This window comes from Anomaloglossus baeobatrachus, unplaced genomic scaffold, assembly GCF_048569485.1.
Source record: "Anomaloglossus baeobatrachus isolate aAnoBae1 unplaced genomic scaffold, aAnoBae1.hap1 Scaffold_4379, whole genome shotgun sequence".
Lineage (NCBI taxonomy): Eukaryota > Metazoa > Chordata > Amphibia > Anura > Aromobatidae > Anomaloglossus > Anomaloglossus baeobatrachus.
Window position 1 is genome coordinate 15,501 of NW_027443715.1, and position 21,393 is coordinate 36,893.

The 21,393-nt window shown below is 46.2% G+C and overlaps 13 non-coding genes across 13 annotated transcripts; all 13 read right to left on the bottom strand.

Annotated features, from left to right (window-relative positions):
* Positions 1-857: 857 nt before the first annotated feature.
* On the bottom strand, positions 858-1,048 carry LOC142279639 (U2 spliceosomal RNA). The gene has a single exon (XR_012742226.1). It is a non-coding gene; the product is annotated as a U2 spliceosomal RNA (small nuclear RNA).
* Positions 1,049-2,435: 1,387 nt separating this feature from the next.
* LOC142279640 (U2 spliceosomal RNA) lies at positions 2,436-2,626 on the bottom strand. Its single transcript, XR_012742227.1, has one exon. It is a non-coding gene; the product is annotated as a U2 spliceosomal RNA (small nuclear RNA).
* A 1,387-nt stretch (positions 2,627-4,013) lies between these two features.
* On the bottom strand, positions 4,014-4,204 carry LOC142279641 (U2 spliceosomal RNA). The gene has a single exon (XR_012742228.1). It is a non-coding gene; the product is annotated as a U2 spliceosomal RNA (small nuclear RNA).
* A 1,387-nt stretch (positions 4,205-5,591) lies between these two features.
* LOC142279642 (U2 spliceosomal RNA) lies at positions 5,592-5,782 on the bottom strand. Its single transcript, XR_012742229.1, has one exon. It is a non-coding gene; the product is annotated as a U2 spliceosomal RNA (small nuclear RNA).
* A 1,387-nt stretch (positions 5,783-7,169) lies between these two features.
* LOC142279644 (U2 spliceosomal RNA) lies at positions 7,170-7,360 on the bottom strand. Its single transcript, XR_012742230.1, has one exon. It is a non-coding gene; the product is annotated as a U2 spliceosomal RNA (small nuclear RNA).
* A 1,387-nt stretch (positions 7,361-8,747) lies between these two features.
* LOC142279645 (U2 spliceosomal RNA) lies at positions 8,748-8,938 on the bottom strand. The gene has a single exon (XR_012742231.1). It is a non-coding gene; the product is annotated as a U2 spliceosomal RNA (small nuclear RNA).
* A 1,387-nt stretch (positions 8,939-10,325) lies between these two features.
* On the bottom strand, positions 10,326-10,516 carry LOC142279646 (U2 spliceosomal RNA). The gene has a single exon (XR_012742232.1). It is a non-coding gene; the product is annotated as a U2 spliceosomal RNA (small nuclear RNA).
* A 1,387-nt stretch (positions 10,517-11,903) lies between these two features.
* On the bottom strand, positions 11,904-12,094 carry LOC142279647 (U2 spliceosomal RNA). The gene has a single exon (XR_012742233.1). It is a non-coding gene; the product is annotated as a U2 spliceosomal RNA (small nuclear RNA).
* Positions 12,095-13,481: 1,387 nt separating this feature from the next.
* Positions 13,482-13,672, bottom strand: LOC142279649 (U2 spliceosomal RNA). The gene has a single exon (XR_012742235.1). It is a non-coding gene; the product is annotated as a U2 spliceosomal RNA (small nuclear RNA).
* Positions 13,673-15,059: 1,387 nt separating this feature from the next.
* Positions 15,060-15,250, bottom strand: LOC142279650 (U2 spliceosomal RNA). The gene has a single exon (XR_012742236.1). It is a non-coding gene; the product is annotated as a U2 spliceosomal RNA (small nuclear RNA).
* Positions 15,251-16,637: 1,387 nt separating this feature from the next.
* On the bottom strand, positions 16,638-16,828 carry LOC142279651 (U2 spliceosomal RNA). The gene has a single exon (XR_012742237.1). It is a non-coding gene; the product is annotated as a U2 spliceosomal RNA (small nuclear RNA).
* A 1,387-nt stretch (positions 16,829-18,215) lies between these two features.
* On the bottom strand, positions 18,216-18,406 carry LOC142279652 (U2 spliceosomal RNA). The gene has a single exon (XR_012742238.1). It is a non-coding gene; the product is annotated as a U2 spliceosomal RNA (small nuclear RNA).
* A 1,387-nt stretch (positions 18,407-19,793) lies between these two features.
* Positions 19,794-19,984, bottom strand: LOC142279653 (U2 spliceosomal RNA). The gene has a single exon (XR_012742239.1). It is a non-coding gene; the product is annotated as a U2 spliceosomal RNA (small nuclear RNA).
* Positions 19,985-21,393: the final 1,409 nt, after the last annotated feature.

Sequence of the window (21,393 nt, forward strand, 5' to 3'; positions counted from 1 at the left end):
TAGGCAGCAGCGCTATTGTGATGTCATCGGGGGGCATTGTGACAAGCCGCCAGTGTTCCGTCTCTTCATGTTGTGCACAGTTCAAACGGAAAATACATCAACAGGCAGACTACAGAAAAGCTTACTATCAAAGGTTAGAGGGGGGCTTTCTCAGAGGGCTTTTTACAGTTTTTCTATTCCCAATTAGCCGTTTAAGTGTACTTATTGAAAGTAGTAATTCTTTCATAGGCCGCCCTTTCTTAGTATTTGACGTTCCTTATATTGCGGTATGAGGCTTCGCAGTAGGTTGCAAACATTCATCACCCATGACTGTCCCCAATTGAGCTCAGAAGCTCAATGTCTATCATGACCTCTCTTTTAGAATGTCCAAGAGCAAGCAAACTATTCCTCCAGGAGAGGGCGCCAACAGACTACTAAAGAGATCATCATTACTCAAAGAAAACCCCAAAAACCAATGCATGATAGGAATAAACAGGTAACTTTCTTTGGAGTGGAAGCGGAGAGATCGCACCAGATGCCAATTCTAGATGTTATCACACCTGTGGTCACTGCAGCAGCAGGTGAATCCACTTTGTCCAAAAGGGATCTATTCCATTCAATTGCAAATGATCTAGATAAGACAGAGAACTGCAGCACGGGGACATAGCCGAGTTGGTCAGGTTGAGTGGTGATGAGTTTGCTATTTGGATGAATAAAGAAAGTCAAAAGTGTGAAAGATAAAAAACAAAAGGAGGAAGTGTGAAAAGTGAATGGGCCAAATTGAGGTGCATATGAAGACGTATGCTTTCTTCCAATTCATTAAATCGGGCTAATATGAATCAGGTGAATTGAGTTCTGCTTTTGGAAACTGGGTTAAGAAGGGGTGCACCGTTCCTGGAGGTACTGCAATACCAGGTCAATGCGTGGAGTGGACAGAGCAAGCTCTTTTTCCATCTCCCTGTTCTAAAAATCCATTTAATATATGGTCCCCAGATAGGGGACGTATCAGATATTAAACTGATAAGAACAGATACTACACTTGATCTTAGCCAAAAGGCCGAGAAGCGATAACCAGAATTGGTTTGGGCCTCGAGTGGCACCCTGGCCTATGCCGGACACATCTTAGGGAGAGAGAGCGAGAGGGAGACAAACCCACGCCTACACAAGACATTTTGTCACCCAAGCCAACCCTTGAAAAGGCTGCTTTGCAGAGCCAAAACAAGAAGAATGGTGCGTTTTGCAGCCGCCGCCCACTGCAATGAATCTGAATAACTCCTCCTTTAGGGCGCAAGCAACTCCCCTCCCCCTTGCAGTCTTTCCAATTCACGATACAAAAAGACGGACAGGACAGGTTGCCTGACTTTCCGTCACTGCCACCCTTTGCCATCCTTACCCGTAGAAAGCCCTTTCATCATCCCCAAACCCTAATCTTTTCCCTTTCCTTCCCAGCCCCCAAACCCTGCCCTCTGTACCTTTCTCACCACCCGCTTCCCTTCTCCTGTCATCCCCCTACCACCCGGGAAAAAAAGAGATTGCCCCCTCCTTCCACTAGCCCACCCTCCCACCCAAAGAACAACTTCTTCTGCGCAGCTTGTTTTCTAGGCAGCAGCGCTATTGTGATGTCATCGGGGGGCATTGTGACAAGCCGCCAGTGTTCCGTCTCTTCATGTTGTGCACAGTTCAAACGGAAAATACATCAACAGGCAGACTACAGAAAAGCTTACTATCAAAGGTTAGAGGGGGGCTTTCTCAGAGGGCTTTTTACAGTTTTTCTATTCCCAATTAGCCGTTTAAGTGTACTTATTGAAAGTAGTAATTCTTTCATAGGCCGCCCTTTCTTAGTATTTGACGTTCCTTATATTGCGGTATGAGGCTTCGCAGTAGGTTGCAAACATTCATCACCCATGACTGTCCCCAATTGAGCTCAGAAGCTCAATGTCTATCATGACCTCTCTTTTAGAATGTCCAAGAGCAAGCAAACTATTCCTCCAGGAGAGGGCGCCAACAGACTACTAAAGAGATCATCATTACTCAAAGAAAACCCCAAAAACCAATGCATGATAGGAATAAACAGGTAACTTTCTTTGGAGTGGAAGCGGAGAGATCGCACCAGATGCCAATTCTAGATGTTATCACACCTGTGGTCACTGCAGCAGCAGGTGAATCCACTTTGTCCAAAAGGGATCTATTCCATTCAATTGCAAATGATCTAGATAAGACAGAGAACTGCAGCACGGGGACATAGCCGAGTTGGTCAGGTTGAGTGGTGATGAGTTTGCTATTTGGATGAATAAAGAAAGTCAAAAGTGTGAAAGATAAAAAACAAAAGGAGGAAGTGTGAAAAGTGAATGGGCCAAATTGAGGTGCATATGAAGACGTATGCTTTCTTCCAATTCATTAAATCGGGCTAATATGAATCAGGTGAATTGAGTTCTGCTTTTGGAAACTGGGTTAAGAAGGGGTGCACCGTTCCTGGAGGTACTGCAATACCAGGTCAATGCGTGGAGTGGACAGAGCAAGCTCTTTTTCCATCTCCCTGTTCTAAAAATCCATTTAATATATGGTCCCCAGATAGGGGACGTATCAGATATTAAACTGATAAGAACAGATACTACACTTGATCTTAGCCAAAAGGCCGAGAAGCGATAACCAGAATTGGTTTGGGCCTCGAGTGGCACCCTGGCCTATGCCGGACACATCTTAGGGAGAGAGAGCGAGAGGGAGACAAACCCACGCCTACACAAGACATTTTGTCACCCAAGCCAACCCTTGAAAAGGCTGCTTTGCAGAGCCAAAACAAGAAGAATGGTGCGTTTTGCAGCCGCCGCCCACTGCAATGAATCTGAATAACTCCTCCTTTAGGGCGCAAGCAACTCCCCTCCCCCTTGCAGTCTTTCCAATTCACGATACAAAAAGACGGACAGGACAGGTTGCCTGACTTTCCGTCACTGCCACCCTTTGCCATCCTTACCCGTAGAAAGCCCTTTCATCATCCCCAAACCCTAATCTTTTCCCTTTCCTTCCCAGCCCCCAAACCCTGCCCTCTGTACCTTTCTCACCACCCGCTTCCCTTCTCCTGTCATCCCCCTACCACCCGGGAAAAAAAGAGATTGCCCCCTCCTTCCACTAGCCCACCCTCCCACCCAAAGAACAACTTCTTCTGCGCAGCTTGTTTTCTAGGCAGCAGCGCTATTGTGATGTCATCGGGGGGCATTGTGACAAGCCGCCAGTGTTCCGTCTCTTCATGTTGTGCACAGTTCAAACGGAAAATACATCAACAGGCAGACTACAGAAAAGCTTACTATCAAAGGTTAGAGGGGGGCTTTCTCAGAGGGCTTTTTACAGTTTTTCTATTCCCAATTAGCCGTTTAAGTGTACTTATTGAAAGTAGTAATTCTTTCATAGGCCGCCCTTTCTTAGTATTTGACGTTCCTTATATTGCGGTATGAGGCTTCGCAGTAGGTTGCAAACATTCATCACCCATGACTGTCCCCAATTGAGCTCAGAAGCTCAATGTCTATCATGACCTCTCTTTTAGAATGTCCAAGAGCAAGCAAACTATTCCTCCAGGAGAGGGCGCCAACAGACTACTAAAGAGATCATCATTACTCAAAGAAAACCCCAAAAACCAATGCATGATAGGAATAAACAGGTAACTTTCTTTGGAGTGGAAGCGGAGAGATCGCACCAGATGCCAATTCTAGATGTTATCACACCTGTGGTCACTGCAGCAGCAGGTGAATCCACTTTGTCCAAAAGGGATCTATTCCATTCAATTGCAAATGATCTAGATAAGACAGAGAACTGCAGCACGGGGACATAGCCGAGTTGGTCAGGTTGAGTGGTGATGAGTTTGCTATTTGGATGAATAAAGAAAGTCAAAAGTGTGAAAGATAAAAAACAAAAGGAGGAAGTGTGAAAAGTGAATGGGCCAAATTGAGGTGCATATGAAGACGTATGCTTTCTTCCAATTCATTAAATCGGGCTAATATGAATCAGGTGAATTGAGTTCTGCTTTTGGAAACTGGGTTAAGAAGGGGTGCACCGTTCCTGGAGGTACTGCAATACCAGGTCAATGCGTGGAGTGGACAGAGCAAGCTCTTTTTCCATCTCCCTGTTCTAAAAATCCATTTAATATATGGTCCCCAGATAGGGGACGTATCAGATATTAAACTGATAAGAACAGATACTACACTTGATCTTAGCCAAAAGGCCGAGAAGCGATAACCAGAATTGGTTTGGGCCTCGAGTGGCACCCTGGCCTATGCCGGACACATCTTAGGGAGAGAGAGCGAGAGGGAGACAAACCCACGCCTACACAAGACATTTTGTCACCCAAGCCAACCCTTGAAAAGGCTGCTTTGCAGAGCCAAAACAAGAAGAATGGTGCGTTTTGCAGCCGCCGCCCACTGCAATGAATCTGAATAACTCCTCCTTTAGGGCGCAAGCAACTCCCCTCCCCCTTGCAGTCTTTCCAATTCACGATACAAAAAGACGGACAGGACAGGTTGCCTGACTTTCCGTCACTGCCACCCTTTGCCATCCTTACCCGTAGAAAGCCCTTTCATCATCCCCAAACCCTAATCTTTTCCCTTTCCTTCCCAGCCCCCAAACCCTGCCCTCTGTACCTTTCTCACCACCCGCTTCCCTTCTCCTGTCATCCCCCTACCACCCGGGAAAAAAAGAGATTGCCCCCTCCTTCCACTAGCCCACCCTCCCACCCAAAGAACAACTTCTTCTGCGCAGCTTGTTTTCTAGGCAGCAGCGCTATTGTGATGTCATCGGGGGGCATTGTGACAAGCCGCCAGTGTTCCGTCTCTTCATGTTGTGCACAGTTCAAACGGAAAATACATCAACAGGCAGACTACAGAAAAGCTTACTATCAAAGGTTAGAGGGGGGCTTTCTCAGAGGGCTTTTTACAGTTTTTCTATTCCCAATTAGCCGTTTAAGTGTACTTATTGAAAGTAGTAATTCTTTCATAGGCCGCCCTTTCTTAGTATTTGACGTTCCTTATATTGCGGTATGAGGCTTCGCAGTAGGTTGCAAACATTCATCACCCATGACTGTCCCCAATTGAGCTCAGAAGCTCAATGTCTATCATGACCTCTCTTTTAGAATGTCCAAGAGCAAGCAAACTATTCCTCCAGGAGAGGGCGCCAACAGACTACTAAAGAGATCATCATTACTCAAAGAAAACCCCAAAAACCAATGCATGATAGGAATAAACAGGTAACTTTCTTTGGAGTGGAAGCGGAGAGATCGCACCAGATGCCAATTCTAGATGTTATCACACCTGTGGTCACTGCAGCAGCAGGTGAATCCACTTTGTCCAAAAGGGATCTATTCCATTCAATTGCAAATGATCTAGATAAGACAGAGAACTGCAGCACGGGGACATAGCCGAGTTGGTCAGGTTGAGTGGTGATGAGTTTGCTATTTGGATGAATAAAGAAAGTCAAAAGTGTGAAAGATAAAAAACAAAAGGAGGAAGTGTGAAAAGTGAATGGGCCAAATTGAGGTGCATATGAAGACGTATGCTTTCTTCCAATTCATTAAATCGGGCTAATATGAATCAGGTGAATTGAGTTCTGCTTTTGGAAACTGGGTTAAGAAGGGGTGCACCGTTCCTGGAGGTACTGCAATACCAGGTCAATGCGTGGAGTGGACAGAGCAAGCTCTTTTTCCATCTCCCTGTTCTAAAAATCCATTTAATATATGGTCCCCAGATAGGGGACGTATCAGATATTAAACTGATAAGAACAGATACTACACTTGATCTTAGCCAAAAGGCCGAGAAGCGATAACCAGAATTGGTTTGGGCCTCGAGTGGCACCCTGGCCTATGCCGGACACATCTTAGGGAGAGAGAGCGAGAGGGAGACAAACCCACGCCTACACAAGACATTTTGTCACCCAAGCCAACCCTTGAAAAGGCTGCTTTGCAGAGCCAAAACAAGAAGAATGGTGCGTTTTGCAGCCGCCGCCCACTGCAATGAATCTGAATAACTCCTCCTTTAGGGCGCAAGCAACTCCCCTCCCCCTTGCAGTCTTTCCAATTCACGATACAAAAAGACGGACAGGACAGGTTGCCTGACTTTCCGTCACTGCCACCCTTTGCCATCCTTACCCGTAGAAAGCCCTTTCATCATCCCCAAACCCTAATCTTTTCCCTTTCCTTCCCAGCCCCCAAACCCTGCCCTCTGTACCTTTCTCACCACCCGCTTCCCTTCTCCTGTCATCCCCCTACCACCCGGGAAAAAAAGAGATTGCCCCCTCCTTCCACTAGCCCACCCTCCCACCCAAAGAACAACTTCTTCTGCGCAGCTTGTTTTCTAGGCAGCAGCGCTATTGTGATGTCATCGGGGGGCATTGTGACAAGCCGCCAGTGTTCCGTCTCTTCATGTTGTGCACAGTTCAAACGGAAAATACATCAACAGGCAGACTACAGAAAAGCTTACTATCAAAGGTTAGAGGGGGGCTTTCTCAGAGGGCTTTTTACAGTTTTTCTATTCCCAATTAGCCGTTTAAGTGTACTTATTGAAAGTAGTAATTCTTTCATAGGCCGCCCTTTCTTAGTATTTGACGTTCCTTATATTGCGGTATGAGGCTTCGCAGTAGGTTGCAAACATTCATCACCCATGACTGTCCCCAATTGAGCTCAGAAGCTCAATGTCTATCATGACCTCTCTTTTAGAATGTCCAAGAGCAAGCAAACTATTCCTCCAGGAGAGGGCGCCAACAGACTACTAAAGAGATCATCATTACTCAAAGAAAACCCCAAAAACCAATGCATGATAGGAATAAACAGGTAACTTTCTTTGGAGTGGAAGCGGAGAGATCGCACCAGATGCCAATTCTAGATGTTATCACACCTGTGGTCACTGCAGCAGCAGGTGAATCCACTTTGTCCAAAAGGGATCTATTCCATTCAATTGCAAATGATCTAGATAAGACAGAGAACTGCAGCACGGGGACATAGCCGAGTTGGTCAGGTTGAGTGGTGATGAGTTTGCTATTTGGATGAATAAAGAAAGTCAAAAGTGTGAAAGATAAAAAACAAAAGGAGGAAGTGTGAAAAGTGAATGGGCCAAATTGAGGTGCATATGAAGACGTATGCTTTCTTCCAATTCATTAAATCGGGCTAATATGAATCAGGTGAATTGAGTTCTGCTTTTGGAAACTGGGTTAAGAAGGGGTGCACCGTTCCTGGAGGTACTGCAATACCAGGTCAATGCGTGGAGTGGACAGAGCAAGCTCTTTTTCCATCTCCCTGTTCTAAAAATCCATTTAATATATGGTCCCCAGATAGGGGACGTATCAGATATTAAACTGATAAGAACAGATACTACACTTGATCTTAGCCAAAAGGCCGAGAAGCGATAACCAGAATTGGTTTGGGCCTCGAGTGGCACCCTGGCCTATGCCGGACACATCTTAGGGAGAGAGAGCGAGAGGGAGACAAACCCACGCCTACACAAGACATTTTGTCACCCAAGCCAACCCTTGAAAAGGCTGCTTTGCAGAGCCAAAACAAGAAGAATGGTGCGTTTTGCAGCCGCCGCCCACTGCAATGAATCTGAATAACTCCTCCTTTAGGGCGCAAGCAACTCCCCTCCCCCTTGCAGTCTTTCCAATTCACGATACAAAAAGACGGACAGGACAGGTTGCCTGACTTTCCGTCACTGCCACCCTTTGCCATCCTTACCCGTAGAAAGCCCTTTCATCATCCCCAAACCCTAATCTTTTCCCTTTCCTTCCCAGCCCCCAAACCCTGCCCTCTGTACCTTTCTCACCACCCGCTTCCCTTCTCCTGTCATCCCCCTACCACCCGGGAAAAAAAGAGATTGCCCCCTCCTTCCACTAGCCCACCCTCCCACCCAAAGAACAACTTCTTCTGCGCAGCTTGTTTTCTAGGCAGCAGCGCTATTGTGATGTCATCGGGGGGCATTGTGACAAGCCGCCAGTGTTCCGTCTCTTCATGTTGTGCACAGTTCAAACGGAAAATACATCAACAGGCAGACTACAGAAAAGCTTACTATCAAAGGTTAGAGGGGGGCTTTCTCAGAGGGCTTTTTACAGTTTTTCTATTCCCAATTAGCCGTTTAAGTGTACTTATTGAAAGTAGTAATTCTTTCATAGGCCGCCCTTTCTTAGTATTTGACGTTCCTTATATTGCGGTATGAGGCTTCGCAGTAGGTTGCAAACATTCATCACCCATGACTGTCCCCAATTGAGCTCAGAAGCTCAATGTCTATCATGACCTCTCTTTTAGAATGTCCAAGAGCAAGCAAACTATTCCTCCAGGAGAGGGCGCCAACAGACTACTAAAGAGATCATCATTACTCAAAGAAAACCCCAAAAACCAATGCATGATAGGAATAAACAGGTAACTTTCTTTGGAGTGGAAGCGGAGAGATCGCACCAGATGCCAATTCTAGATGTTATCACACCTGTGGTCACTGCAGCAGCAGGTGAATCCACTTTGTCCAAAAGGGATCTATTCCATTCAATTGCAAATGATCTAGATAAGACAGAGAACTGCAGCACGGGGACATAGCCGAGTTGGTCAGGTTGAGTGGTGATGAGTTTGCTATTTGGATGAATAAAGAAAGTCAAAAGTGTGAAAGATAAAAAACAAAAGGAGGAAGTGTGAAAAGTGAATGGGCCAAATTGAGGTGCATATGAAGACGTATGCTTTCTTCCAATTCATTAAATCGGGCTAATATGAATCAGGTGAATTGAGTTCTGCTTTTGGAAACTGGGTTAAGAAGGGGTGCACCGTTCCTGGAGGTACTGCAATACCAGGTCAATGCGTGGAGTGGACAGAGCAAGCTCTTTTTCCATCTCCCTGTTCTAAAAATCCATTTAATATATGGTCCCCAGATAGGGGACGTATCAGATATTAAACTGATAAGAACAGATACTACACTTGATCTTAGCCAAAAGGCCGAGAAGCGATAACCAGAATTGGTTTGGGCCTCGAGTGGCACCCTGGCCTATGCCGGACACATCTTAGGGAGAGAGAGCGAGAGGGAGACAAACCCACGCCTACACAAGACATTTTGTCACCCAAGCCAACCCTTGAAAAGGCTGCTTTGCAGAGCCAAAACAAGAAGAATGGTGCGTTTTGCAGCCGCCGCCCACTGCAATGAATCTGAATAACTCCTCCTTTAGGGCGCAAGCAACTCCCCTCCCCCTTGCAGTCTTTCCAATTCACGATACAAAAAGACGGACAGGACAGGTTGCCTGACTTTCCGTCACTGCCACCCTTTGCCATCCTTACCCGTAGAAAGCCCTTTCATCATCCCCAAACCCTAATCTTTTCCCTTTCCTTCCCAGCCCCCAAACCCTGCCCTCTGTACCTTTCTCACCACCCGCTTCCCTTCTCCTGTCATCCCCCTACCACCCGGGAAAAAAAGAGATTGCCCCCTCCTTCCACTAGCCCACCCTCCCACCCAAAGAACAACTTCTTCTGCGCAGCTTGTTTTCTAGGCAGCAGCGCTATTGTGATGTCATCGGGGGGCATTGTGACAAGCCGCCAGTGTTCCGTCTCTTCATGTTGTGCACAGTTCAAACGGAAAATACATCAACAGGCAGACTACAGAAAAGCTTACTATCAAAGGTTAGAGGGGGGCTTTCTCAGAGGGCTTTTTACAGTTTTTCTATTCCCAATTAGCCGTTTAAGTGTACTTATTGAAAGTAGTAATTCTTTCATAGGCCGCCCTTTCTTAGTATTTGACGTTCCTTATATTGCGGTATGAGGCTTCGCAGTAGGTTGCAAACATTCATCACCCATGACTGTCCCCAATTGAGCTCAGAAGCTCAATGTCTATCATGACCTCTCTTTTAGAATGTCCAAGAGCAAGCAAACTATTCCTCCAGGAGAGGGCGCCAACAGACTACTAAAGAGATCATCATTACTCAAAGAAAACCCCAAAAACCAATGCATGATAGGAATAAACAGGTAACTTTCTTTGGAGTGGAAGCGGAGAGATCGCACCAGATGCCAATTCTAGATGTTATCACACCTGTGGTCACTGCAGCAGCAGGTGAATCCACTTTGTCCAAAAGGGATCTATTCCATTCAATTGCAAATGATCTAGATAAGACAGAGAACTGCAGCACGGGGACATAGCCGAGTTGGTCAGGTTGAGTGGTGATGAGTTTGCTATTTGGATGAATAAAGAAAGTCAAAAGTGTGAAAGATAAAAAACAAAAGGAGGAAGTGTGAAAAGTGAATGGGCCAAATTGAGGTGCATATGAAGACGTATGCTTTCTTCCAATTCATTAAATCGGGCTAATATGAATCAGGTGAATTGAGTTCTGCTTTTGGAAACTGGGTTAAGAAGGGGTGCACCGTTCCTGGAGGTACTGCAATACCAGGTCAATGCGTGGAGTGGACAGAGCAAGCTCTTTTTCCATCTCCCTGTTCTAAAAATCCATTTAATATATGGTCCCCAGATAGGGGACGTATCAGATATTAAACTGATAAGAACAGATACTACACTTGATCTTAGCCAAAAGGCCGAGAAGCGATAACCAGAATTGGTTTGGGCCTCGAGTGGCACCCTGGCCTATGCCGGACACATCTTAGGGAGAGAGAGCGAGAGGGAGACAAACCCACGCCTACACAAGACATTTTGTCACCCAAGCCAACCCTTGAAAAGGCTGCTTTGCAGAGCCAAAACAAGAAGAATGGTGCGTTTTGCAGCCGCCGCCCACTGCAATGAATCTGAATAACTCCTCCTTTAGGGCGCAAGCAACTCCCCTCCCCCTTGCAGTCTTTCCAATTCACGATACAAAAAGACGGACAGGACAGGTTGCCTGACTTTCCGTCACTGCCACCCTTTGCCATCCTTACCCGTAGAAAGCCCTTTCATCATCCCCAAACCCTAATCTTTTCCCTTTCCTTCCCAGCCCCCAAACCCTGCCCTCTGTACCTTTCTCACCACCCGCTTCCCTTCTCCTGTCATCCCCCTACCACCCGGGAAAAAAAGAGATTGCCCCCTCCTTCCACTAGCCCACCCTCCCACCCAAAGAACAACTTCTTCTGCGCAGCTTGTTTTCTAGGCAGCAGCGCTATTGTGATGTCATCGGGGGGCATTGTGACAAGCCGCCAGTGTTCCGTCTCTTCATGTTGTGCACAGTTCAAACGGAAAATACATCAACAGGCAGACTACAGAAAAGCTTACTATCAAAGGTTAGAGGGGGGCTTTCTCAGAGGGCTTTTTACAGTTTTTCTATTCCCAATTAGCCGTTTAAGTGTACTTATTGAAAGTAGTAATTCTTTCATAGGCCGCCCTTTCTTAGTATTTGACGTTCCTTATATTGCGGTATGAGGCTTCGCAGTAGGTTGCAAACATTCATCACCCATGACTGTCCCCAATTGAGCTCAGAAGCTCAATGTCTATCATGACCTCTCTTTTAGAATGTCCAAGAGCAAGCAAACTATTCCTCCAGGAGAGGGCGCTAACAGACTACTAAAGAGATCATCATTACTCAAAGAAAACCCCAAAAACCAATGCATGATAGGAATAAACAGGTAACTTTCTTTGGAGTGGAAGCGGAGAGATCGCACCAGATGCCAATTCTAGATGTTATCACACCTGTGGTCACTGCAGCAGCAGGTGAATCCACTTTGTCCAAAAGGGATCTATTCCATTCAATTGCAAATGATCTAGATAAGACAGAGAACTGCAGCACGGGGACATAGCCGAGTTGGTCAGGTTGAGTGGTGATGAGTTTGCTATTTGGATGAATAAAGAAAGTCAAAAGTGTGAAAGATAAAAAACAAAAGGAGGAAGTGTGAAAAGTGAATGGGCCAAATTGAGGTGCATATGAAGACGTATGCTTTCTTCCAATTCATTAAATCGGGCTAATATGAATCAGGTGAATTGAGTTCTGCTTTTGGAAACTGGGTTAAGAAGGGGTGCACCGTTCCTGGAGGTACTGCAATACCAGGTCAATGCGTGGAGTGGACAGAGCAAGCTCTTTTTCCATCTCCCTGTTCTAAAAATCCATTTAATATATGGTCCCCAGATAGGGGACGTATCAGATATTAAACTGATAAGAACAGATACTACACTTGATCTTAGCCAAAAGGCCGAGAAGCGATAACCAGAATTGGTTTGGGCCTCGAGTGGCACCCTGGCCTATGCCGGACACATCTTAGGGAGAGAGAGCGAGAGGGAGACAAACCCACGCCTACACAAGACATTTTGTCACCCAAGCCAACCCTTGAAAAGGCTGCTTTGCAGAGCCAAAACAAGAAGAATGGTGCGTTTTGCAGCCGCCGCCCACTGCAATGAATCTGAATAACTCCTCCTTTAGGGCGCAAGCAACTCCCCTCCCCCTTGCAGTCTTTCCAATTCACGATACAAAAAGACGGACAGGACAGGTTGCCTGACTTTCCGTCACTGCCACCCTTTGCCATCCTTACCCGTAGAAAGCCCTTTCATCATCCCCAAACCCTAATCTTTTCCCTTTCCTTCCCAGCCCCCAAACCCTGCCCTCTGTACCTTTCTCACCACCCGCTTCCCTTCTCCTGTCATCCCCCTACCACCCGGGAAAAAAAGAGATTGCCCCCTCCTTCCACTAGCCCACCCTCCCACCCAAAGAACAACTTCTTCTGCGCAGCTTGTTTTCTAGGCAGCAGCGCTATTGTGATGTCATCGGGGGGCATTGTGACAAGCCGCCAGTGTTCCGTCTCTTCATGTTGTGCACAGTTCAAACGGAAAATACATCAACAGGCAGACTACAGAAAAGCTTACTATCAAAGGTTAGAGGGGGGCTTTCTCAGAGGGCTTTTTACAGTTTTTCTATTCCCAATTAGCCGTTTAAGTGTACTTATTGAAAGTAGTAATTCTTTCATAGGCCGCCCTTTCTTAGTATTTGACGTTCCTTATATTGCGGTATGAGGCTTCGCAGTAGGTTGCAAACATTCATCACCCATGACTGTCCCCAATTGAGCTCAGAAGCTCAATGTCTATCATGACCTCTCTTTTAGAATGTCCAAGAGCAAGCAAACTATTCCTCCAGGAGAGGGCGCCAACAGACTACTAAAGAGATCATCATTACTCAAAGAAAACCCCAAAAACCAATGCATGATAGGAATAAACAGGTAACTTTCTTTGGAGTGGAAGCGGAGAGATCGCACCAGATGCCAATTCTAGATGTTATCACACCTGTGGTCACTGCAGCAGCAGGTGAATCCACTTTGTCCAAAAGGGATCTATTCCATTCAATTGCAAATGATCTAGATAAGACAGAGAACTGCAGCACGGGGACATAGCCGAGTTGGTCAGGTTGAGTGGTGATGAGTTTGCTATTTGGATGAATAAAGAAAGTCAAAAGTGTGAAAGATAAAAAACAAAAGGAGGAAGTGTGAAAAGTGAATGGGCCAAATTGAGGTGCATATGAAGACGTATGCTTTCTTCCAATTCATTAAATCGGGCTAATATGAATCAGGTGAATTGAGTTCTGCTTTTGGAAACTGGGTTAAGAAGGGGTGCACCGTTCCTGGAGGTACTGCAATACCAGGTCAATGCGTGGAGTGGACAGAGCAAGCTCTTTTTCCATCTCCCTGTTCTAAAAATCCATTTAATATATGGTCCCCAGATAGGGGACGTATCAGATATTAAACTGATAAGAACAGATACTACACTTGATCTTAGCCAAAAGGCCGAGAAGCGATAACCAGAATTGGTTTGGGCCTCGAGTGGCACCCTGGCCTATGCCGGACACATCTTAGGGAGAGAGAGCGAGAGGGAGACAAACCCACGCCTACACAAGACATTTTGTCACCCAAGCCAACCCTTGAAAAGGCTGCTTTGCAGAGCCAAAACAAGAAGAATGGTGCGTTTTGCAGCCGCCGCCCACTGCAATGAATCTGAATAACTCCTCCTTTAGGGCGCAAGCAACTCCCCTCCCCCTTGCAGTCTTTCCAATTCACGATACAAAAAGACGGACAGGACAGGTTGCCTGACTTTCCGTCACTGCCACCCTTTGCCATCCTTACCCGTAGAAAGCCCTTTCATCATCCCCAAACCCTAATCTTTTCCCTTTCCTTCCCAGCCCCCAAACCCTGCCCTCTGTACCTTTCTCACCACCCGCTTCCCTTCTCCTGTCATCCCCCTACCACCCGGGAAAAAAAGAGATTGCCCCCTCCTTCCACTAGCCCACCCTCCCACCCAAAGAACAACTTCTTCTGCGCAGCTTGTTTTCTAGGCAGCAGCGCTATTGTGATGTCATCGGGGGGCATTGTGACAAGCCGCCAGTGTTCCGTCTCTTCATGTTGTGCACAGTTCAAACGGAAAATACATCAACAGGCAGACTACAGAAAAGCTTACTATCAAAGGTTAGAGGGGGGCTTTCTCAGAGGGCTTTTTACAGTTTTTCTATTCCCAATTAGCCGTTTAAGTGTACTTATTGAAAGTAGTAATTCTTTCATAGGCCGCCCTTTCTTAGTATTTGACGTTCCTTATATTGCGGTATGAGGCTTCGCAGTAGGTTGCAAACATTCATCACCCATGACTGTCCCCAATTGAGCTCAGAAGCTCAATGTCTATCATGACCTCTCTTTTAGAATGTCCAAGAGCAAGCAAACTATTCCTCCAGGAGAGGGCGCCAACAGACTACTAAAGAGATCATCATTACTCAAAGAAAACCCCAAAAACCAATGCATGATAGGAATAAACAGGTAACTTTCTTTGGAGTGGAAGCGGAGAGATCGCACCAGATGCCAATTCTAGATGTTATCACACCTGTGGTCACTGCAGCAGCAGGTGAATCCACTTTGTCCAAAAGGGATCTATTCCATTCAATTGCAAATGATCTAGATAAGACAGAGAACTGCAGCACGGGGACATAGCCGAGTTGGTCAGGTTGAGTGGTGATGAGTTTGCTATTTGGATGAATAAAGAAAGTCAAAAGTGTGAAAGATAAAAAACAAAAGGAGGAAGTGTGAAAAGTGAATGGGCCAAATTGAGGTGCATATGAAGACGTATGCTTTCTTCCAATTCATTAAATCGGGCTAATATGAATCAGGTGAATTGAGTTCTGCTTTTGGAAACTGGGTTAAGAAGGGGTGCACCGTTCCTGGAGGTACTGCAATACCAGGTCAATGCGTGGAGTGGACAGAGCAAGCTCTTTTTCCATCTCCCTGTTCTAAAAATCCATTTAATATATGGTCCCCAGATAGGGGACGTATCAGATATTAAACTGATAAGAACAGATACTACACTTGATCTTAGCCAAAAGGCCGAGAAGCGATAACCAGAATTGGTTTGGGCCTCGAGTGGCACCCTGGCCTATGCCGGACACATCTTAGGGAGAGAGAGCGAGAGGGAGACAAACCCACGCCTACACAAGACATTTTGTCACCCAAGCCAACCCTTGAAAAGGCTGCTTTGCAGAGCCAAAACAAGAAGAATGGTGCGTTTTGCAGCCGCCGCCCACTGCAATGAATCTGAATAACTCCTCCTTTAGGGCGCAAGCAACTCCCCTCCCCCTTGCAGTCTTTCCAATTCACGATACAAAAAGACGGACAGGACAGGTTGCCTGACTTTCCGTCACTGCCACCCTTTGCCATCCTTACCCGTAGAAAGCCCTTTCATCATCCCCAAACCCTAATCTTTTCCCTTTCCTTCCCAGCCCCCAAACCCTGCCCTCTGTACCTTTCTCACCACCCGCTTCCCTTCTCCTGTCATCCCCCTACCACCCGGGAAAAAAAGAGATTGCCCCCTCCTTCCACTAGCCCACCCTCCCACCCAAAGAACAACTTCTTCTGCGCAGCTTGTTTTCTAGGCAGCAGCGCTATTGTGATGTCATCGGGGGGCATTGTGACAAGCCGCCAGTGTTCCGTCTCTTCATGTTGTGCACAGTTCAAACGGAAAATACATCAACAGGCAGACTACAGAAAAGCTTACTATCAAAGGTTAGAGGGGGGCTTTCTCAGAGGGCTTTTTACAGTTTTTCTATTCCCAATTAGCCGTTTAAGTGTACTTATTGAAAGTAGTAATTCTTTCATAGGCCGCCCTTTCTTAGTATTTGACGTTCCTTATATTGCGGTATGAGGCTTCGCAGTAGGTTGCAAACATTCATCACCCATGACTGTCCCCAATTGAGCTCAGAAGCTCAATGTCTATCATGACCTCTCTTTTAGAATGTCCAAGAGCAAGCAAACTATTCCTCCAGGAGAGGGCGCCAACAGACTACTAAAGAGATCATCATTACTCAAAGAAAACCCCAAAAACCAATGCATGATAGGAATAAACAGGTAACTTTCTTTGGAGTGGAAGCGGAGAGATCGCACCAGATGCCAATTCTAGATGTTATCACACCTGTGGTCACTGCAGCAGCAGGTGAATCCACTTTGTCCAAAAGGGATCTATTCCATTCAATTGCAAATGATCTAGATAAGACAGAGAACTGCAGCACGGGGACATAGCCGAGTTGGTCAGGTTGAGTGGTGATGAGTTTGCTATTTGGATGAATAAAGAAAGTCAAAAGTGTGAAAGATAAAAAACAAAAGGAGGAAGTGTGAAAAGTGAATGGGCCAAATTGAGGTGCATATGAAGACGTATGCTTTCTTCCAATTCATTAAATCGGGCTAATATGAATCAGGTGAATTGAGTTCTGCTTTTGGAAACTGGGTTAAGAAGGGGTGCACCGTTCCTGGAGGTACTGCAATACCAGGTCAATGCGTGGAGTGGACAGAGCAAGCTCTTTTTCCATCTCCCTGTTCTAAAAATCCATTTAATATATGGTCCCCAGATAGGGGACGTATCAGATATTAAACTGATAAGAACAGATACTACACTTGATCTTAGCCAAAAGGCCGAGAAGCGATAACCAGAATTGGTTTGGGCCTCGAGTGGCACCCTGGCCTATGCCGGACACATCTTAGGGAGAGAGAGCGAGAGGGAGACAAACCCACGCCTACACAAGACATTTTGTCACCCAAGCCAACCCTTGAAAAGGCTGCTTTGCAGAGCCAAAACAAGAAGAATGGTGCGTTTTGCAGCCGCCGCCCACTGCAATGAATCTGAATAACTCCTCCTTTAGGGCGCAAGCAACTCCCCTCCCCCTTGCAGTCTTTCCAATTCACGATACAAAAAGACGGACAGGACAGGTTGCCTGACTTTCCGTCACTGCCACCCTTTGCCATCCTTACCCGTAGAAAGCCCTTTCATCATCCCCAAACCCTAATCTTTTCCCTTTCCTTCCCAGCCCCCAAACCCTGCCCTCTGTACCTTTCTCACCACCCGCTTCCCTTCTCCTGTCATCCCCCTACCACCCGGGAAAAAAAGAGATTGCCCCCTCCTTCCACTAGCCCACCCTCCCACCCAAAGAACAACTTCTTCTGCGCAGCTTGTTTTCTAGGCAGCAGCGCTATTGTGATGTCATCGGGGGGCATTGTGACAAGCCGCCAGTGTTCCGTCTCTTCATGTTGTGCACAGTTCAAACGGAAAATACATCAACAGGCAGACTACAGAAAAGCTTACTATCAAAGGTTAGAGGGGGGCTTTCTCAGAGGGCTTTTTACAGTTTTTCTATTCCCAATTAGCCGTTTAAGTGTACTTATTGAAAGTAGTAATTCTTTCATAGGCCGCCCTTTCTTAGTATTTGACGTTCCTTATATTGCGGTATGAGGCTTCGCAGTAGGTTGCAAACATTCATCACCCATGACTGTCCCCAATTGAGCTCAGAAGCTCAATGTCTATCATGACCTCTCTTTTAGAATGTCCAAGAGCAAGCAAACTATTCCTCCAGGAGAGGGCGCCAACAGACTACTAAAGAGATCATCATTACTCAAAGAAAACCCCAAAAACCAATGCATGATAGGAATAAACAGGTAACTTTCTTTGGAGTGGAAGCGGAGAGATCGCACCAGATGCCAATTCTAGATGTTATCACACCTGTGGTCACTGCAGCAGCAGGTGAATCCACTTTGTCCAAAAGGGATCTATTCCATTCAATTGCAAATGATCTAGATAAGACAGAGAACTGCAGCACGGGGACATAGCCGAGTTGGTCAGGTTGAGTGGTGATGAGTTTGCTATTTGGATGAATAAAGAAAGTCAAAAGTGTGAAAGATAAAAAACAAAAGGAGGAAGTGTGAAAAGTGAATGGGCCAAATTGAGGTGCATATGAAGACGTATGCTTTCTTCCAATTCATTAAATCGGGCTAATATGAATCAGGTGAATTGAGTTCTGCTTTTGGAAACTGGGTTAAGAAGGGGTGCACCGTTCCTGGAGGTACTGCAATACCAGGTCAATGCGTGGAGTGGACAGAGCAAGCTCTTTTTCCATCTCCCTGTTCTAAAAATCCATTTAATATATGGTCCCCAGATAGGGGACGTATCAGATATTAAACTGATAAGAACAGATACTACACTTGATCTTAGCCAAAAGGCCGAGAAGCGATAACCAGAATTGGTTTGGGCCTCGAGTGGCACCCTGGCCTATGCCGGACACATCTTAGGGAGAGAGAGCGAGAGGGAGACAAACCCACGCCTACACAAGACATTTTGTCACCCAAGCCAACCCTTGAAAAGGCTGCTTTGCAGAGCCAAAACAAGAAGAATGGTGCGTTTTGCAGCCGCCGCCCACTGCAATGAATCTGAATAACTCCTCCTTTAGGGCGCAAGCAACTCCCCTCCCCCTTGCAGTCTTTCCAATTCACGATACAAAAAGACGGACAGGACAGGTTGCCTGACTTTCCGTCACTGCCACCCTTTGCCATCCTTACCCGTAGAAAGCCCTTTCATCATCCCCAAACCCTAATCTTTTCCCTTTCCTTCCCAGCCCCCAAACCCTGCCCTCTGTACCTTTCTCACCACCCGCTTCCCTTCTCCTGTCATCCCCCTACCACCCGGGAAAAAAAGAGATTGCCCCCTCCTTCCACTAGCCCACCCTCCCACCCAAAGAACAACTTCTTCTGCGCAGCTTGTTTTCTAGGCAGCAGCGCTATTGTGATGTCATCGGGGGGCATTGTGACAAGCCGCCAGTGTTCCGTCTCTTCATGTTGTGCACAGTTCAAACGGAAAATACATCAACAGGCAGACTACAGAAAAGCTTACTATCAAAGGTTAGAGGGGGGCTTTCTCAGAGGGCTTTTTACAGTTTTTCTATTCCCAATTAGCCGTTTAAGTGTACTTATTGAAAGTAGTAATTCTTTCATAGGCCGCCCTTTCTTAGTATTTGACGTTCCTTATATTGCGGTATGAGGCTTCGCAGTAGGTTGCAAACATTCATCACCCATGACTGTCCCCAATTGAGCTCAGAAGCTCAATGTCTATCATGACCTCTCTTTTAGAATGTCCAAGAGCAAGCAAACTATTCCTCCAGGAGAGGGCGCCAACAGACTACTAAAGAGATCATCATTACTCAAAGAAAACCCCAAAAACCAATGCATGATAGGAATAAACAGGTAACTTTCTTTGGAGTGGAAGCGGAGAGATCGCACCAGATGCCAATTCTAGATGTTATCACACCTGTGGTCACTGCAGCAGCAGGTGAATCCACTTTGTCCAAAAGGGATCTATTCCATTCAATTGCAAATGATCTAGATAAGACAGAGAACTGCAGCACGGGGACATAGCCGAGTTGGTCAGGTTGAGTGGTGATGAGTTTGCTATTTGGATGAATAAAGAAAGTCAAAAGTGTGAAAGATAAAAAACAAAAGGAGGAAGTGTGAAAAGTGAATGGGCCAAATTGAGGTGCATATGAAGACGTATGCTTTCTTCCAATTCATTAAATCGGGCTAATATGAATCAGGTGAATTGAGTTCTGCTTTTGGAAACTGGGTTAAGAAGGGGTGCACCGTTCCTGGAGGTACTGCAATACCAGGTCAATGCGTGGAGTGGACAGAGCAAGCTCTTTTTCCATCTCCCTGTTCTAAAAATCCATTTAATATATGGTCCCCAGATAGGGGACGTATCAGATATTAAACTGATAAGAACAGATACTACACTTGATCTTAGCCAAAAGGCCGAGAAGCGATAACCAGAATTGGTTTGGGCCTCGAGTGGCACCCTGGCCTATGCCGGACACATCTTAGGGAGAGAGAGCGAGAGGGAGACAAACCCACGCCTACACAAGACATTTTGTCACCCAAGCCAACCCTTGAAAAGGCTGCTTTGCAGAGCCAAAACAAGAAGAATGGTGCGTTTTGCAGCCGCCGCCCACTGCAATGAATCTGAATAACTCCTCCTTTAGGGCGCAAGCAACTCCCCTCCCCCTTGCAGTCTTTCCAATTCACGATACAAAAAGACGGACAGGACAGGTTGCCTGACTTTCCGTCACTGCCACCCTTTGCCATCCTTACCCGTAGAAAGCCCTTTCATCATCCCCAAACCCTAATCTTTTCCCTTTCCTTCCCAGCCCCCAAACCCTGCCCTCTGTACCTTTCTCACCACCCGCTTCCCTTCTCCTGTCATCCCCCTACCACCCGGGAAAAAAAGAGATTGCCCCCTCCTTCCACTAGCCCACCCTCCCACCCAAAGAACAACTTCTTCTGCGCAGCTTGTTTTCTAGGCAGCAGCGCTATTGTGATGTCATCGGGGGGCATTGTGACAAGCCGCCAGTGTTCCGTCTCTTCATGTTGTGCACAGTTCAAACGGAAAATACATCAACAGGCAGACTACAGAAAAGCTTACTATCAAAGGTTAGAGGGGGGCTTTCTCAGAGGGCTTTTTACAGTTTTTCTATTCCCAATTAGCCGTTTAAGTGTACTTATTGAAAGTAGTAATTCTTTCATAGGCCGCCCTTTCTTAGTATTTGACGTTCCTTATATTGCGGTATGAGGCTTCGCAGTAGGTTGCAAACATTCATCACCCATGACTGTCCCCAATTGAGCTCAGAAGCTCAATGTCTATCATGACCTCTCTTTTAGAATGTCCAAGAGCAAGCAAACTATTCCTCCAGGAGAGGGCGCCAACAGACTACTAAAGAGATCATCATTACTCAAAGAAAACCCCAAAAACCAATGCATGATAGGAATAAACAGGTAACTTTCTTTGGAGTGGAAGCGGAGAGATCGCACCAGATGCCAATTCTAGATGTTATCACACCTGTGGTCACTGCAGCAGCAGGTGAATCCACTTTGTCCAAAAGGGATCTATTCCATTCAATTGCAAATGATCTAGATAAGACAGAGAACTGCAGCACGGGGACATAGCCGAGTTGGTCAGGTTGAGTGGTGATGAGTTTGCTATTTGGATGAATAAAGAAAGTCAAAAGTGTGAAAGATAAAAAACAAAAGGAGGAAGTGTGAAAAGTGAATGGGCCAAATTGAGGTGCATATGAAGACGTATGCTTTCTTCCAATTCATTAAATCGGGCTAATATGAATCAGGTGAATTGAGTTCTGCTTTTGGAAACTGGGTTAAGAAGGGGTGCACCGTTCCTGGAG